This window comes from Schistocerca serialis, chromosome 1 (assembly GCF_023864345.2).
Source record: "Schistocerca serialis cubense isolate TAMUIC-IGC-003099 chromosome 1, iqSchSeri2.2, whole genome shotgun sequence".
Classification (NCBI taxonomy): Eukaryota; Metazoa; Arthropoda; class Insecta; order Orthoptera; family Acrididae; genus Schistocerca; species Schistocerca serialis.
Genome location: NC_064638.1, coordinates 333,244,884 through 333,264,924, shown reverse-complemented (window position 1 = coordinate 333,264,924; position 20,041 = coordinate 333,244,884).

Here is a 20,041-nt window from a genome sequence, read left to right as displayed (position 1 = left end):
TTTAACAGTGGAATTCCCGTTGCACTCTTAATGTTACCACCGTTGCTTTTAATGTCACCAAAGGTTGTTTTGACTGTCCTGTATGCTGAGTCTGTCCTTCCGACAATCATATCTTTTTCGATGTCTTCACAATTTTCCTGCAGCCATTTCGTCTTAGCTTTCCTGCACTTCCTATTTATTTCATTTCTCAGCGACTTGTATTTCTGTATTCCTGATTTTCCCGGAACGCGTTTGTACTTCCTCCTTTCATCAATCAATTGAAGTATTTCTTCTGTTACCAACGGTTTCTTCGCAGCTACTTTCTTTGTACCTATGTTTTCCTTCCCAACTTTTGTGATGGCCCTTTTTAGAGATGTCCATTCCTCTTCAACTGTACTGCCTACTGCGCTATTCCTTACTGCTGTATCTATAGCGTTAGAGACCTTCAAACGTATCTCGTCATTACTTAGTACTTCCGCATCCCACTTCTTTGCGTATTGATTCTTCATGACTAATGTCTTGAACTTCAGCCTACTTTTCATCACTACTATATTGTGATCTGAGTCTATTTCTGCTCCTGGGTACGCCTTGCAGTCCAGTATCTGATTTCGGAATCTCTGTCTGACCATGATGTAATGTAATTGAAATCTTCCCGTATCTCCCGGCCTTTTCCAAGTGTACCTCCCCCTCTTGTGATTCTTGAACAGGGTATTCGCTATTACTAGCTGAAACTTGTTACAGAACTCAATTAGTCTTTCTCCTCTTTCATTCCTTGTCCCAAGGCCATATTCTCCTGTAACCTTTTCTTCTACTCGTTCCCCTACAACTGCATTCCAGTCGCCCATGACTATTAGATTTTCGTCCCCCTTTACATACTGCATTACCCTTTCAATATCCTCATACATTTTCTCTATCTGTTCATCTTCAGCTCACGACGTCGGCATGTATACCTGAACTATCATGTCGGTGTTGGTCTGCTGTCGATTCTGATTAGAACAAACCGGTCACTGAACTGTTCACAGTAACACACCCTCTGCCCTACCTTCCAATTCATAACGAATCCTACACCTGTTATACCATTTTCTGCTGCTGTTGATATTACCCGATACTCATCTGACCAGAAATCCTTGTCTTCCTTCCACTTCACTTCACTGACCCCTATTATATCTAGACTGAGCCTTTACATTTCCCTTTTCAGATTTTCTAGTTTCCCTACCACGTTCAAGCTTCTGACATTCCACGGCCCGACTCGTAGAACGTTATCTTTTCGTTGATTATTCAATCTTTTTCTCATGGTAACCTCCCGCTTGGCAGTCCCCTCCCGGAGATCCGAATGGGGGACTATTCGGGAATCTTTTGCCAATGGAGAGATCATCATGACACTTCTTCAATTATAGGCCACATGTCCTGTGGATATACGTTACGTGTCTTTAATGCAGTGGTTTCCATTGCCTTCTGTATCCTCACGTCGTTGATCATTGCTGATTCTTCCGCCTTTAGGGGCAGTATCTCACCCCTAGGACAAGAGAGTGCCCTGAACCTCTATCCGCTCCTCCGCCGTCTTTGACAAGGCCGTTGGCAGAATGAGGCTGACTTCTTACGCCGGAAGTCTTCGGCCGCCAATGCTGATTATTTATCAAAATTCAGGCAGTGGCGGGGATCGAACCCGGGACCGAAGACGTTTTGATTACGAATCAAAGACGTTACCCTAGACCACGGGTATCATTCACTACGGTTCCACAATTGGTCGAAATTTTTTGAATACTCCCACACGTGCAGAATAAAAATTAAATTGTAAATACCTGAAAGGACGTTTTCCCATATATAGTGATGTGTCGACAGAAGTGCCGACACAGTGTGATTTGAGGGGACCGCAATGCACGCTATAAACACACGAAGGATGGCGTGAGGTCTGAAACAGGATACGTAATGAATGCTATAAAGAAAAGTACGTAGCTTTTGGAATACTTTACTTTAATCCATCCTTGTTGTATACATCGTTCTTGATGAGACATGCTTTATACGATAAGTATCAATTGCTATGTAAGGCTAATGGCGCCTTGCTAGGCCGTAGCCATGGACTTAGCTGAAGGCTATTCTAGTTATCTGCTCGGCAAAGGAGGGAGGCTTCGTCAGTTTAGTCGCTAGCAAAGTCGTCCGTACAACTGGGGCGAGTGCTATCCCGTATCTCGAGACCTGCCTTGTGGTGGCGCTCGGTCTGCGATCACACAGTGGCGACACGCGGGTCCGACATGTACTAATGGACCGCGGCCGATTTAAAAATACCACCTAGCAAGTGTGGCGTCTGGCGGTGACACCACATTCCTCCCCTGCAAATCGGCGAACGGTCGTGTTATAAGGCTTCCGCCCGCCGTGGGGAGGACCCCATGTTGACGTATGCGATGAGGTGGGGAGCCTAACAACAAGCGAGGCTGTGCCACCCGCTCCCGGCCATTCGGTCTGAGGGGAGCTAGGAAACGCCTGAAAACCTAGTCCAGGGTGCACGTCAACATGTGGTGTATGCGTCTGTAGAGAGACAGGAGGGGCCGAAGGGTCGACCTCCATTGCGTCGGGGTACCCGACGCGCGAAGACGCCATGTGGTCCGGAGCGGGCAAGAGTGCCATGGTGGAGGACAGCTGGTCACGGGAAGCAATCGGCGGCGCGTGACCCAGGGAGGCGCTTGGCGGTTGCAGCGAAGCGTCCACTGCGGGCGGCGCCGGCGGGAGAACAAGCGGCGGCGGCGGCGGCGGCGGCAAAATGGAAGGCAGCGTCGGTAACACCTGGGGATGAGGCGAGCCAATAGATGGGTCCCCAGGGCGCTGACCGGACGGCACCGTCGCTGAAAGCAGACGGGGAGCGGCAGAACCCGTGCGACGACAGAGGCACAGTTGATTGAGATGCCGACGCACCTCAGCAGAGGCCCCCAAAACCAAATACATCGCACGGCCGAGGCAGCGAAGAATGCCCCCTGCGAGCCAACGCCGTGAACCTCGATAGTTGCGATAGAATACAACGTCGCCTGGAGCAAAAGCAGGAGTCTGCCGCTGCACAGGAACCTGATGTGGCGGATGCAGTAAAGACATCAAGGTTCGATGAGGACGACCGTGGAGCAACTCAGCCGGCGAGCGACCATCTCGGGGCTGAGAGCAATACGAAGACAAAAAGAGCAACAATGCGTCCTCCCGAGAATGCAGCTGTTTCAACTTCAACATCTGTGACTTGAAAGTCCGGACCAATCGGTCAGCGGCACCGTTTGAGTGAGGCGAAAACGGCGCGGATGTCAGATGTTGAATACCATTGGCCTTGCAGAAAGACTGAAATTCTGCAGACATGAATTGTGGGCCATTGTCGGAAACAATAGTCTGCGGAAGACCTTCAATGCAAAAGATAGCAGACAACGCTTGGATGGTGGCAGATGACGTCGTGGAAGACATCCGGACAACAAAAGGAAAATTACTGAAGGCATCGACCACAACCAACCATCTAGCATTCCAGAATGGACCAGCAAAATCGATGTGCAAGCGTTGCCAAGGGGAAGTGGCTTTTGGCCATGCAAAGAATTTCCGCGGTGGTGCGGATTGTTGTTCGGCACACGCCATGCAAGAAGAGCACATATTCGTAATCGCAGCATCGATTCCAAACCAAGTACAGTGGTGACGAGCAAGGTGTTTCGTTCGCACCATACCCCAATGTCCTTGGTGGAGAAGCCGTAAAACAGAGGACTGTAACGAACGTGGGACCACGACTCTGGACTGATCATTATCAGAACGCAACAACAAAACACCATGTCGAACAAAAAGCCTCTCCTTGTGAGCAAAAAATCTGCGAACCAACAGATCCTCGATCCGTGATTTTTACAAGGGCCATTGCGTAGCAACAAAACGCAAAACGGTAGCAAGGACAGGGTCAGCAGCTGTGGCTGTAGCTACACGACGAAAATCAATCGGAAACGATTCGACCACGTCATCGGTTTCCGCATCAATGAACATGCAAGCAAGTTCAGAAGAATCGAATGCTCTATCCTCAGCAACAGGCAAATGGGACAACGCATCAGCGTTTCCGTGCTTAGCAGTGGACCGATACAAGATATCGTAGTGGTACCACGAGAGGAAAGTAGACCAGCGAATAAATTTCTGCGCTGTACGTGGAAGTACAGGCTTGTTCGGATGAAAAAGCGATGTCAAAGGTATGTGGTCTGTGATGACGGTAAAGTGACGACCATACAAGAAATCATGAAACTTTGTAACACCAAAGACGAGAGCCAAAGCTTCTTTCTCGATCTGTGACTAATTTCTTTGTGCAGATGAGAGCAATTTGGACGCAAAGGCAATAGGGCGATCATGCGATCCATCTTTGTGCGCAAGCACAGCACCGATCCCGAAATCCGATGCATCTACCATCAAAAAAAGGGGTTTCTGGGGATCGAATGTCGTAAGGCAAGTATTTGAAAGCAACGCCGATTTCAACTGGCGAAAGGCGCGTTCGCATTCCGTCGTCCAGACGAACGGAACACCTGTACGGCATAAGCGATGAAGCGGAGCTGAAATGGAAGAGGCATTGCGCACATTCACTCACACCTTGTGATTCCAAATCATGTAAGGTTCTCGTGACCTCATCACGCAATGCGTGGGGAACATTGCGCGCTCTGAAAAATTTCGGTTGCGCGTTGACTTTCAGTTCCAAATGTGCTTCATAGTTTTTAGCGCAACCTAAGCCCGGTGCAAAAATGTCTGTAAATTCTTCACACAGACGAGGAACACTGTCTGAAGGCACAGTCTGATTCACTGATAGGACCTGATTTACTATAGACATGTTAAACAACTGAAATGAATCTAAACCAAACAAGTTCACTGCCGTAGAAGAACGAAGAATGTAAAATGACACAAGGTTTGTTTGTCCCTTGTATGTTGCAAGAAGAGTGCACTGTCCTAACACAGGGATATGCTGTCCTGAATAACTAGTGAGCTGAACATTTGCGGCACGCAACGGAGGTTTGCCCAGTTGTTTGTACGTGTTGTGATTGATCAAGGAAACTGCAGCTCCCGTATCGAGCTGAAATGGGATCACTTTGCCTTCAAAGTCGAAGTCTACGAAAAGTTTATTGTCCTGCTGACGACAAGAGCGACTTTCTCGTGCAATTTGAACTGATACAGGTACAGCATCACTTGCTAATTGACGTGATTTCCGGCGACGTCGACACACACTTTTTGTGGGACGAACACAATCACTGTTAGAGAAAGTGGCACTGGACGGAGTGGAATTAACTACATGAATGTCCATGGGTGAAGGTTCACGAGCCTGAGTATTCTTGGTTCGATGCCGGCGCGAAGCAAAGGGCCTGGAATGATTAAGAGTGTATGATCTGAGCTTTTTCTGGCAAACACTTTGAACATGTCCTTTCTTATCACAGTAAAAACAAATAGCTTGGCGTGACGGGCAATTGTCACGTGAATGTCTAGTTGCACACCGCGGGCATGATTTCACTGCATTTGCATGCTTGCGCGGCACACGTGGAGAGCTAGGCGGCAGCTGCGCAGACGAGCGCGAAGGCTGTTTACAGTTCCGTGCAGCTCACCCGGCGGGCCAGTTAACGTGACACACAGCTGGCGAAGTTGCAAATGATTCCTGAGCAAAGTCAAGTGTGTCTTGTCTATCTAATATGTCTATCACTTGTTGAAGGGAGGGATTAACTAGTTTCAAAATCTGTTCCCGTATACGAACATCAGAAACGTTCTGTGCAATTGCATCACGCACCATAGTATCTGAATAAGGGAGTCCACATTCACACTCACAAGCACAATCCCTAGTAAGGCCTTGCAAATTTGCAACCCACTCCCTATTAGTTTGACCGGCCGTACGTTTTGTACGAAAGAAAGTATACCTTTTTGCAACCACATTAACTGTTTCCTTGAAATAGGCATCTAAAGCAGACAAAATATCTTCGTAGGACAGAGTTGCTACGTCGCGTCGGGGAAATAATTTCAGTATCACACGGAACGTTTGCACCCCTACACACTCCAATAAATGAGGCTGCCGCTCGTTACCTTGAATTCTGTAGGCGGCGAGATGAAATCCAAACTGGCGTGACCACTCCGTCCATGTCTCCGGAGCCACTTCATCGGGACGAAATGGGGGTGCAACTGCATGTTGTGGCTGCGGTAGCGGTGAAGCGGCGGCTGCCGCATCGTTTTGCAGAGCACGTTGACCCTGAACGAGCTGTCCAAGGGCATCCAATAACGCCTGCGTCTGCTGATTCTGCAAGCGATAAAATTCGGACGGTACATCTGGAGATTGTGGCGAAGCCATGACACAAGCAAAGGAGAGTAATACGAACGCTAATTCCTCTTTTAAGCCTCGTCGCCATATGATGTGTCGACAGAAGTGCCGACACAGTGTGATTTGAGGGGACCGCAATGCACACTATAAACACACTAAGGATGGCGTGAGGTCTGAAACAGGATACTTAATGAATGCTATAAAGAAAAGTACGTAGCTTTTGGAATACTTTACTTTAATCCATCCTTGTTGTATACATCGTTCTTGATGAGACATGCTTAATACGATAAGTATCAATTGCTATGTAAGGCTAATGGCGCCTTGCTAGGCCGTAGCCATGGACTTAGCTGAAGGCTACTCTAGCTATCTGCCCGGCAAAGGAGCGAGGCTTCGTCAGTGTGGTCGCTAGCAAAGTCGTCCGTACAACTGGGGCGAGTGCTATCCCGTATCTCGAGACCTGCCTTGTGGTGGCGCTCGGTCTGCGATCACACAGTGGCGACACGCGGGTCCGTCATGTCTGGCGGTGACACCACATATAGGATGTTTCAGAGTTCTTACATAAAACGTGTAGGGGCGTTTAATCACATCAATGGCAACAACGTTTGTTAGAGAGACGCTAGGCGTTTTTTAGTAATCGTCGACACTGAGACGAGGAAATTGCATAGAAGTAGCAGTATTTACTAACCACATGTGTTTTGAACTGCCTACACAAGTAAACTGATAAAGTGATTTTCAATTATAAAATCTTCGCAAGTATCTCTAAGAGGAGAAAGACGTTTTAGAAGCTCAGACTACCCCTTTTCACATGGAGCACACGAATGAATTAAAGGCAATGCGCGTTGAGTACACACACCGTAGAGCGCTTACGCGAAGCATCTATCGCGGAAATAACTAACGCTAAAGAACTCCTAGCGACGCCAGAAACCGTCAGTGGTCAACTCACGAACTGTTCTCACACACCAGGAGATATGGCGCTGGCGGAAGTGAAGCTGTTTGAAATGGTCGCGAGTCATGCGCGGGTAGCTCAGCTGGTAGACCACTTGACCACAAAAGGCAAAGATCCCACTTTCGAGTCCCAGTCCAACACTTGGTTTGAATCTACCACGGAGTTTAGCGAAAATTTTATCTCTAACAAAAGTTGTTTCCCCCTGGGCGTTTGACACAAAGACATCTATACATTCTGTATATTAAGATCTGCAAAAGAAAATATGGAGTATAATTTATTGAACGACTTTCCTAGTACCAGTAACCCCCTTCCTCCTTCCTTCGCCTCCTATCCTCTCTTGATTTTGAACTATGTCTTCGCAAGGTCGTACGGTCTTGTATTTACAAGCCACCGATCGTAATTTGCAGGAATTGCGTAACCTGAAAGTAGGCATATGGTGCCACATTTCACCGCAAACGTAGCTTGAACTTTATGTATACACATTCTGATCCTATGTATGTAGCCACCTATTAGTGGAGATCTACTGCTCTGTCGTGTGCACCCTTATCCTCTATGATGACTTGGTCTCTGCCGGGGACACTTACTGTAAGGTGTCTGCTTGTCTCTAGAGGAATGACAGCCATTTGTTCTTCAAGAGTCGAAGGCAGAAAAGTAGAGATGTTGGACGCTGAAGCCTAGAGTGACGTCAACGGTCTGATTCCAAAGGCGTCTCATTGGGTTCTGGCCGAGACTCTGCACAGGGCGAACTATTTTGGGAATGTTATTGGCCATAAACCATTGCCTCAGAGACGTTGTCTTACGAAAGGGCAACTTGTCACACTGATACAAATAGCTTGTCACACTGATACAAACAACTTGTCACACTGATACAAACAACTTGTCACACTGATACAAACAATCATCATCTCCAAATTGTTCCTGTACTGCCAACAGTACACAGTGCTGTAAAATGTGTTCGTGTCCTTAACGTTTTCTTAAGGGCGATAAGTAGAAACCTCAACCACACGTTATTTACTTGTAAGGAGTTGCCCTAACTTCAACAGTTGCCCTGTACTTCTATTTGCCAGCATTTACCTTCACTGAAGTCTTCCTCTTTGAGACCTCCCTTCCCCATTACTCCAATTATTCTCGCTCTCCACGTTACTCTCGACCGTCCATCCTCCAGGGGACGACCATCCCAGGACCACGTATGGACAATCCTTGCCCAATTCACCGTACATGATCATACAATAGGAGAGATCTTCCCCAGTTCTTTACACGACACTTGTTCCATATCCTTGTTATTTTCCTAATTTCCTCATTTCTTCTCCTCTTTGTTCTGGAGATACTGGCTGTCCCTTTATTACATTCACTACTACTGACTGTTCTCTACTTCTCTGTCTCTCCCCCAGGGTCCATCCTTCTGCACCATGTGTTACTTTCAGCCACTGTTTGCAGAAACATTTCTTTTTCCTATGATGTTGCTCCTCCTCTCTTCTGGACACTGCTTTCCACGTCTTTTTCATAGCTTCCCGAGGTATACTTGATCGATCCTAAGTATTTAACCAGTGTTACTGCTTTAATAATTCTCAGCGGCAGTACTATGTCCCCTCCATGTACTCCCACTACCACATAATGCCAGACAGTCTCTGTCGAGACGAGACCGGCCTGGTGTTGATTTACCTGTGGTAATTCCTATGCACTTCCAGTTCACCATCTCCATCACATTACCAACTGTGTGCAGCTTTATAAGGATTGAAATGTCCCTACGTATTCATCACTAACATAAATCCAGTGACCGAACGATTTTGCTGCTTCTCCTTATGTACATCTAATGTTTAATTCCGCTTAACATAGGGATGTTCGGATACATCAAGTTATTATTTGCTCTATGATGATCATCTTCAGATGTGATTAAAAACAACGTGAACAAAAACTGTTTGCACTCCGGTTTAAGGAGGCAATCTTAGATCGAAATTAATAACCTGATGTGGAGTACAAAGCACCATAACTGAGGTAAATATAAAGAAAATCTTAACCCGAATTACTGTGGATATTTGCTTTGTGACTCTTGAAATATAGACACACTGTTGTGGACCACTGATTTTGCTGCTAATGCGTGAAGTGATTATACACTACTGGCCATTAAAATTGCTGCACCATGAAGATGACGTGCTACAGACACGAAATTTAACCGTCAAGAAGTAGATGCTGTGATATGCAAATGATCAACTTTTCAGAGCATTCACATAAGGTTGGAGGCGGTGGCGACACCTACAACGTGCTGACATGAGGAAAATTTCCAACTGATTTCTCATACACAAACAGCAGTTGACCGGCGTTACCTGGTGAAACGTTGTGATGCCTCGTGTAAGGAGGAGAAATGCGAATCATCACGTTTCCTACTTTGATAAAGGTCGGATTGTGGCCTATCGCGATTGCGCTTTATCGTATCGCGACATTGCTGCTCGCGTTGGCCGAGATCCAATGACTGTTAGCAGAATATGAAATCGGTGGGTTCAGGAGGGTAATACGGAAAGCCCTCCTGGATCCCAATGGCCGGCCTCGTATCACTAGCAGTCAAGATGACAGGCGTATTATCCGCATGGCTGTAGCGGAACGTGCAGCCACGTCTCGATACCTGAGTAAACAAATGGGGACATTTGCAAGACAACAACCATTTGCACGAACAGTTCGAAGACGTTTGTAGCAGCATGGACTATCAGCTCGGAGACCATGGCTGCGGTTACCCTTGACGCTGCTTCACAGACAGGAGCACTTGCGATGGTGTACTCAACGACGAACCTGGGTGCACAAATGGTAAAACGTCATTTTTTCGAATGAATCCATTTTCTGTTTACAGCATCATGATGGTCGCATTCGTGTTTGGCGACATCGCGGTGAACGCACGTTGGAAGCGTGTATTCGTCATCGCTATACTGGCGTATTACGCACGTGATGGTATGGGGTGCCATTGGTTACACGTCTCGGTCACCTCTTGTTCGCATTGAAGGCACTTTGAACAGTGGACGTTACATTTCAGATGTGTTACGATCCGTGGCTCTACCTTTCATTCGATCCCCGCGAAACCCTACATTTCAGCAGGATAATCGACGACCGCATGTTGCAGATCCTGTACGGTCCTTTCTGGATACAGAAATGTTCGACTGCTGCCCTGGCCAGCACATTCTCCAGATCTGTCACCAATTAAAAACGTCTGGTCAATGGTGGCCGAGCAACTGGCTCGTCACAATACGCCAGTCACTACTCTTGATGAACTGTGGTATCGTGTTGAAGCTGCATGGGCAACTGTACCTGTACACGCCATCCAAGCTCAGACTCATAGCCCAGGTGTATCAAGGCCGTTATTACGGCCAGACGTGGTTGTTCTGTGTACTGATTTCTCAGGATCTATGCATCCAAATTGCGCGAAAATGTAATCACATGTCAGTTCTAGTATAATATATTTGTCTAATGAGGACGCGTTTATCATCTGTATTTCTTCTTAGTGTAGCAATTTTAATGGGCAGTAGTGTAGCAACTAGAGTTTGTCGCATACTTGGCGTTTCTCTGAGTATTGCGTTAAATTACATCACCCATGTTTTATGACTTAGTGGAAACAAGCAAAGACAAAAATTTGTTTGTACTTCTTCCACAGGACACCGGCGCAGATGTGACGCCGCCGCAGGATATATTCTTCTCTGTCATCGTGTGTTTGGCGTCGCGACAAGAGCAGAATATTCATTTCTGCAACTCCTCAGCGAGTCAAATTTCGTGCTGCCACCAGTGGGAAATGGTGTGTTTTGGTGGGGTGCGCTGGTGCAGGTCCGCAGCTTGAATGCGTGCAGAGAAGGGAGTCCACGGCATGCGGTCCGTGGTCGGGGCCAAGCGTGGGCTCCAGCTGCGGAATGCAGCTTCTTTTTAATTAGAATCAGAAATAGTGGGCAGACGCGGCGATAGAATGTGGAGATTTTTAATTAACGGAGGTAGAGCCGGGTCAGCCAGACAAGTGACAGTCGGCGGCCGCGCATGCGCACTGGTGCGCTAATTGGAGGCGCGCTGCGGCCGGACCCCACCCCGCGTCTTCCACTGGCTGCGGTCTCCGGGCGGTAACAGCTGCCAGCCCAACGCGTCCACAGGCCAGCGCTGCGCTCATCCCAACTCGCGACGGTCTTTAAGGCTGTAAAAAATTTCCAGTATGACATAGTCAGCTGAACAGACAATCTAAATTAACCTTATTTCAATTAATCTCATACCTGGAAATGGTAACTTAACACAACGCTGCTCCCTCGTTGTAAGTTCGCAGCTCGTAGTCTCGCGGCCGCGAAATCGCTTCCCGAGCGCGGGGTCCCGGGTTCGATTCCCGGCGGGGTCAGGAATTTTCACCTGCCTCGAGATGACTGTCTGTTTGCGTTGTCATTGGACTGAGCATAGGTTGGAAATTTGTACGGGTACTGATAACTGCGCAGTTGAGCGCCCCGCAAACCAAACATCATCATCCCTCATGTTAAGGATTATCACTAACAGACAAGCATCGTTTGAAGAGAATGGCTAACGAACAGAAATCTTCAGAACTACAAGTTTCTTCGGGCGTGCCCCAAGGGACTGTTATAAGAATAGTACTGTAGATTTACGTAGATGACCTTGTGGATAAGGTCAATCTGGTTCTTCGCGGATGTTACTTTTGTCTAGAGAAAACTTGTAGTGCTAGGAAACTATAGCGAAAATCCAGGAGTCTTGCAGAGGAAGAGATGAGCTGTTCAGGTGAAAGGTGAAGTACGAGGGCGTTAGATTCTGTTCTCAGTATCGGCTGGCGTATGGTGTGCTTACCACTCGGTCGACTTCCCGCTTATCTGACATAAGTTGCAACCCTCTGCTGCTAGAGGACTCTGAATTGTAGAGGGTAACAAAGCCATGAATAAGGAAAGCACCTGCAATTCGGTGGCGGCCGTCAATTTGGACTCAAATGGCTGTAGCAGTGTCATGGAGGAATTTAGAAATTTTCATTCATGAAGAGGTGAACTTGTCTGTAAATGCATATGATATCCCAGTGGGTGAAGTAAACAATGAGCTTCAATTTTTAACTCGCCTTGTTCCTACTGGCAACATAAAGCGAATACAATGATAACATTCGTAAATCCATCACTGAAATCACGACATTTTATTTTCCTCATAACACGTTTGAAACTTCCTCACAGTTACTTTTGATATTAGTAGTATATGCTCTAGACATAACAGCATTATGTATGATGCATTTATGTTGTTTGAGAGACATATTTTGGAACGTTCTTTATCGTATCTTTTGGGAATGCAAGAATGAATGCCTGAACTGAGAATGCATACAAAACTGGAGTTATTGTGTAGCGTGTTGTAACTGCAAGTGGCGTCCTTACTCTACGTTGTTGTTAGCAGAAACCTTATACCAACTGATTGGGCAATCCAACTCCCAATACCAGTAAAGAAATACAGTCGCTGCAAAATAGATTCAGCTTTTTAGGTACTGAGTCCTCTGGCCCTGTTTAAAACAGATAAAACCGCTGGCCCTGTTCAAAACTGATAACTTTGGTCCCTGTGCACATAACAAATAGGTAAAATTGTCTTACCTCTAAAGCAGCAACGGTGGGTCGCGATATATTCTGGTCTCTCATGAAGAAGGATCAAATGTACTTGCTACAGGCTCAGCGGTGTGCAGTACCGGTCGTAATACTTTGAAATGTACATGAAATTCTTTGCCTGATAAATGAAAACATTTAAGACGGATTCAGTGTCGCCGGCGGGTGTGGCCGAGCGGTTCTAGGCGCGTCAGTCTGCTACCGCACGACCGCTACGGTCACAGGTACGAATTCTGCCTCGGGTATGGATGTGTGTGACATCCTTAGGATAATTAGGTTTAAGTAGTTCTAAGTTATAGGGGACTGATGACCTCAGAAGCTAAGCCCCATAGTACTCGGAGTCATTTGAACCATTTTTGAATTCAGTGTCTTTGAAAAACATATGACCTGGACAGGGCGGGGTAGTGATTTGGGTTAAGTAGGCCTACTTACACTGAATTTTTCAATAATGAAATTGTATTCGAACTTAAGTTTGTCTTTCCAAAAAATCTGATAATGGAAATTACGTTACACAGAAAAATTACATCCTTTTTACTAATTGAGTCACAAACAATGAGATTTATACAACAAGTGTTATCGAACCGCACTGAATGACCATACTGACAAATCATCAAATCACTTTTACCTGTGTTAACAAATCTTAGAAACATTGGAATATGGAAATATCTAAGTAGCCTGTACGTCAAGTCTGTTTACGTACCTTCTGGGGTTACTGAACATAGAACTGTTACTAATTATCAGTCAACTCAATTACACTAACACATTGGCAGAACGAAAGTCATAAAAATTTAACTTCTTTACCTTACTTGCGATGTGACTTCTGCTTCCATAGTTATATTTCCAATGATTCATGTACTCTTAGTTCTTACATTATAATCTAACACTTGGTGGCTTTATAGAGCACACCACAAAGGAGTATCTACAGCATCATCTTTCGCTCACAGACTGATACACACTCACTTCTGTGCGCCAAGCGCTCTCTTACCCCAACACTACAATCTCAGACCAGAAGCAGTATCTTTGGCTCTGCGGCCGTGAACAGTCAGCGATCCGCGTTATAGGCCCATCGGAGACATATATAATTTATAATATCACAGTTTCATTTTAATTTATATTAGTATGATTACAATATTTGCGTGCCTTACATAAGTGTACCCCAGGTGGACTCCTTTCAGCTTTTGTCTACATTTTAACGTCCCTAATATTTGTTTGTTTTGCAGATTACACCTCATTTTACATTTACATAAGTACCAATTTAACTAGCCGAAAAATATAGGAAGCAAATTATTTGCATGGTGATTGCCTCTTAAGATATCGTTATCGCACTTTCGATGCCTATAGTTTTGCTACCACATTTTACATTAGCAACCAGCTGTGCCTGACGGTTATATTTCCTCAAACCAAAATACAATCTGGTTGTCAAAAACACATGTAAAATTTTTCTCTGTGTCAGTGTGTTAAGGTTGAACACTGTGAGAGAGTTTCTTGGATGCTTTTCATGCGTCTCCTTCCAGTACCGGAAAAGACAACTCCCATCCCCAAATTTGTTTTTCAGTGATATGGAAAATAATTTCTGCTATTTGAGTAATGTTAAAAGCTGCTTCCGATGCGCATACTAAACTATAGTCCGTAAACTAACCCAACTCAAAAATTTAGGTTTATCTACGAACCTGTTTTCGCTGGCTCTATTTGCTTTGTTATTGCTCGCGTAACAACTAATATATGAGATACAATATGTTGCTACGAAAAGAGCCCCGAAATACCTTTTTAGAGATGCTGTGCTGTGACTTCCTTTGGATCATTAATTTTCAACAAAATAAAATATATTATGTTATTATTCTGTATCTGGCTTTCTATTAAAGGAACATTGTTTCGTTACTGTAACTCGCATTAAAGTTCAACATATCTTCCTTACTTTACAGTTACTGAAAAGGTTAGTGAAAATTGTTTCGTTATCAATACTGATGTTACAGTACGCAATGTTTGTTCAACATAAAAATTTTGCAGTGGTTTTTTGTTAACAGTAAAACACGAATAAGTACCACGACTAACACGAGAACGTGAGACTATTATCAGAGAAAAGATGTTTTTACTATAATGTTTGCCAGACCAGAACTACGCACAGCAAGATTTCTTTTATGTTATGAAGGTAAATTATCTTTTTGCACTGTTAATAATATATTATCAGCAGCCCGCGTCCACCTGCAGAACAAATCATAAAATCTGCTGCTCTACCCCGCAATTCCAAAAGTTGAAACAAACAATTTTAGTTTACTATTACCAGTCCGTTTCTTTGCTCGATGATTGGTTTTATTTAATGCAGTCTGATTGCGCCGCGGCAGTGGCTCGTTCGTACGTAGTGCAGCTCTTTACAATCAGTGCGTAATGGCGTACGTCTCTCAATCTTGACAAAAGAATGCTACGCAAGCGTACAATATAACGTCACAGGCTCTTCCTACTCACGTACCTCCAAGAAGACGACAGAGAAATTAATGTTAGGTCACTACTATTTACACTTGTCACATATTCTCATCTTTGTTCGATATTTAATAAGTATCGTCTGTGGCGGTTTCAGTACTCGCCGACACAGATATTATCTTAAAAAAAATCTGTACATAATTCTATACAAGGACAAAACATGACACATAAGGCTTTCTCTTTATTACACAAAGTTCACACAATCGTTGTCCACGCAATTACAATCATCCTGTTCAATTTAACTACCTGTTAAAGTCCAGAGCGTTCACTTGCTGGAAATTGTACATTGCAAACATTACCTAACACGTAGTTCTGCTTAACTTGTTTCTCATTTCTCCCAACAAGATAATACGGATACCGTTCTACCTCGTGTGAAATCTTATCTACATCGCTATGCTAATTTCCGCTTACATGTAATACTGCATCGTTGCTGACTTCCGAGTCATTACAATTACGCCTGTGTTCTAGTCAGTCGACGAAGAATTCACCATTTTGTATCTGAAAGCTGCCATGACGATTGGGATGGTAATATTGTGACACAGTAAGAAACAGCAAATTTGCTTTAAAATTGGGGAATGGAGCATGTAACTGGAGCATGTTCTCGAACTACGCTGAAAAGTTTTTTCCGGAGCATCTCGTGAAAGCCAGCACAATGAAACATAGTGGAAAGTTTTTTTTTCATTCAGAAGATAATTCATAATTGTAATTGCTAGAGTTGTTTCCACTACTACTATTATTTTCGGGTACCTGTTTTCCCCGTTTTCAAATAGTGGGATAGAACTCGTGAGGAACTGTACAGATTCGTCGTATTTCTTCTCAACAATTTAAAACGCAGCAGTTCTTCTGTTCGCCGAGGTCATTAATTTAAACCACTAGAAAACTATGTCCATAGAATGTGCAGAATTTTTAAGTACCGTGTGTTTTCTGATACTGCATACTTTATTGCTGCCGGAACACTATGATTTAAAAGTGTGCAAGCAGGACAACCTTTTATTTTACTGTAACGCCCTGGTCTTATTATATGTTTTGGACACTCCTGGCAATGTTCATTTCTTTCCCTCTGTCAAAATTATACAGTTATGCAACACGCTCGATGGAGACTCCTGGAACTGGAAAATTATGTCTTCGACGACTTCTCTGGGAAAAATAATGTGTTAAGAAATTGTTAAATTGTATCTCTGTTTCTCCATGACATGAGGTACATCAGAAATGAAGTACAATTTCTTAACATCAACCTAGCGATTAATCTCCAACTGATTAGGTGTAAAATGAAGCTAGGAAATCGAAATATATGTTAAAACGCAACATAATGTTGAATTTAAAGTTCGTTATCATATCGACTACATTTAAAGTAAACTTAAGGAGACAGAAATATCAACCAAAATAAAGTCAGTTGCTCTTGGTGAGTATCGATACTGCATTCTAAATCCAGTGCTCAGCCAACTGCGCTGTAAAACAAGATGTGCTTTTGCTGCTAAATAATGATATTCACTGAGATGAAAAAGCCATGGATAAACGATATGCACATAGCTTTCAGATAACGACCCAAAGCAGCAGCGTTTCTGTAGAGTTGTCAGGGCTAACAAAAAGACAACACTGCGTGAAATAACCACAGGAATCAATGTGAGTCGTACGACGATCGTGTACATTGGACAGTGCTGCGAAATTTGGCGTTAATGGGCAATGACAGCAGACGGCCGGCGCGAGGGCTTTTGTTAACAGCACGACATCCCCTGCTTCCCCTCTGCAGGGCTCGTGACAATATCGGTTGGACCCTAGACGACTGGAAAACCGTGACCTGGTCAGATGAGTTACGATTTCTATTGGTAAGAGCTGATGGTAGGGTTCGAGTATGGCGCAGACCCCCTGAAATATGAACTCAGAGTGTCAACAAGGCACTGGTGATGGCTCCTCTATGGTGTGGGCTGAGTTTACATGGAATTAACTGGATTCTCCAGTCCAACTGAATCAATCAGTGGAAACGAGTGGAAATGGTTGCTTTCGGTACTTAGAGATAATTTGCAGCCCTTTGTAGCCGTTCAAGGGTTTCGCGTTGCCAGCCAACGATAGAAATATATGAACGATAATGTGTGATATCGCCGGACAACAGTTGTTCACGATTGGCTTGAAGAACATTCTGGACAGTTCGAGGGAATGATTTGGCCAACAGATCGCCCGACATTAATCTCATGGAGTATGTATGGTACATAACCGAGATGTCAGTTGGTTCACAAAATCAAGCACCCGCAACACCTTCGCAATTATGGGCGTCTATAAAGGTAGCGCGGCTCAACATATCTGGAAGGAAGTTCTAGCGACTTGTTTAGTCCATGCTATGTCGTCTTGCTGCACTACGCCTAGCAAACGGATGTCCGACACGATATTAGGAGGTATCGACGACTTTTGTCACTTCAATATACGTCAGCTCATTGTTAAACACGGCGCAATAAGATAAATGTGTATTTTTTTTTTTTTTGGCGCAGTCTGCCACATTCATAAGGAAATATGTTTTCGCTTGAAATTCGATGCGACAGTATTTTGCATTCTTTTCGCCTTGTGGATTTCGGAAGAACCTATTACCAAGCTCTGCCCTCGAATAGCACCACACTGCTGAACCCTTAACCGCAGGGAAATTGACACGTTTTGTGAGGCTCTTATTTTAATATAAAATGAGTCCCTGTATTCCAATCATGTAATAAGATAGCAGCTAATTAGATTAGTTCTCCCGCTTACTCTCATGCACTACTTGGGTCCAAAATGGCTCCCATATATCACGTGACGTCCAACAGACCAAGAGCAGCGCTCAATTGTCAGCAATCCACAAATAAAATTTTAGAAAGTATTCTTGATTGGAGCACAGCAATCGATATAAAATGCTAAAAATCAATAAAAACTGTCTCTGTCGCGTTTTAAGATTGCTTATTGTTAAGCAACTGGATTAGGCCCTTTCCTCAGGCATATCACCGCCATTATGGCTGCTGGTGGCGGCAGATGAACGAGATCCGTGGACGTACGACAGTGTCAGTCGTACTTCTACGGATCTTGCGCCATCTACCGCCACCATCAGCCATAATGGCGCTGATGAGCTTGAGGAAAGGCCCGAAACCAGTTGCTAAGAAATAAAATATATGAAGACACGATCGAGACTGTTTCATTGATATTTAATCCATACGTAGATTCACAGCCTTAGCGTGTAACATGGCGTAGTGTGACGTAACTATGCTGGTTCGTGTGAAACAGACTCTCAGAAAACTGAAAGCCTGCATTCGAAGAGGTCGTCCACACTGGGACCAACCTTTCCTTCAGCATGACACGAGCACTACGACATCTGGAACAGTCCAGTGCTCTGGATGTACTGTCATCGATCATCCTCCATTAAGTCCCAAACTAACCCCAGCCGATTTTCAACTGTTTCCAAAACTTGAAGGAAACCTCCGAAGACTTTACAATGATAGTAATATAGCGGTCCAAGCAGAGGTGCAGTTACGGTTCCGACAACAAAGTCAAACATTGTACAACGACGGTATCAAGAAACTGGCCTCCCGTTGGGAGAAACGTTTGCGTCACAAGGGTGACTATTTTGAGAAATAAATATAGGGATGTAACAAATACAGATGGAGAATATCAAAAAACTTTGGTTTATTTAAAAAAAACTTTAAGAGTTTTCACATAAAAAGTTCGTAGGCATTACTTTCCAGCACGCCCTTGTTAATAATTAAATGAATTAAAAGAGGCAAAAAGGTCTGTTACTGTTTGATTGAACGAATGGAAACAAAAATTTTTAATACCTGGAAGTATGTGTATGGAGCGATTTAATGTGGAAGGACCACATAAAAGGCAAGTACTACGTACGTACATGCATAGTCCACATTCCACAGTACCATGCTTGGCAGAGGACAGCCTGTACCACTACTCGTCGTTTCCTCTCCTGTTCTATATGCAGCTAGAGCGAAGGAAAAACGACTGACCATAGGCTTCCGTATGAACCCTAATTTCTCGTGTCCTATATTCGTGGTCTTTACGCGAAGTGCATGTTGGCTAGTTCTCTAAACTTTCTCAATAGCGATCCGATAATCGCCTTCTCTTCAGGGATTCCAATTTGAGTTCCCGAAGCATATCCGTGACATCTGCATGTTGTGTGAACCTACCAGAAAAAATCTAGCACCCCGTCCCCAAATTTCTTCTTTCTTTAATTCGACCTGGTTCCTATTATAAACACTCGATTATTACTCAAGAATAGGTCGCACTAGCTTCCTGTGTGCGCCTCCTTTACAGCTGAAGTACAGTTTCCTAAAAAAATCTCCCAATAAACCGAAGTCTACCATTTGCCTTACTGCCACAATCCTCACATGCTCACTCCATTTCGTATCGCTTTGCAACGTTACGCCTAGATATTTTAACGAAGGAACATTGTACAATAGGACCCACTAATGCTGTATCCGAACATTAGTTGCTTGTTTTTGTTGCCCTCGGCGTTAACTTACATTTTTCTACGTTTGTAGCCAGCAGCCATTCATTACAGGTATCTTAATAAATAAAAGCGGCGTTAGACTAATACTTGAGTGTTGCTTCTCGATCTGGCATCATACCAGGTTCAATGATGAAGAAAATAGAAAAGTTCCGCACAGGAAAACAATGTTTAGTGTCGAATCCATTCAATAAGCGTGAATGAATCAGGGGGATGCTCATCAAGACCATAGACAGATGAAACAAGAGAGGGATTATGAGTTACAGTTTGGTTTGCTGTTGAAAATCCGAGATCGACTCAAA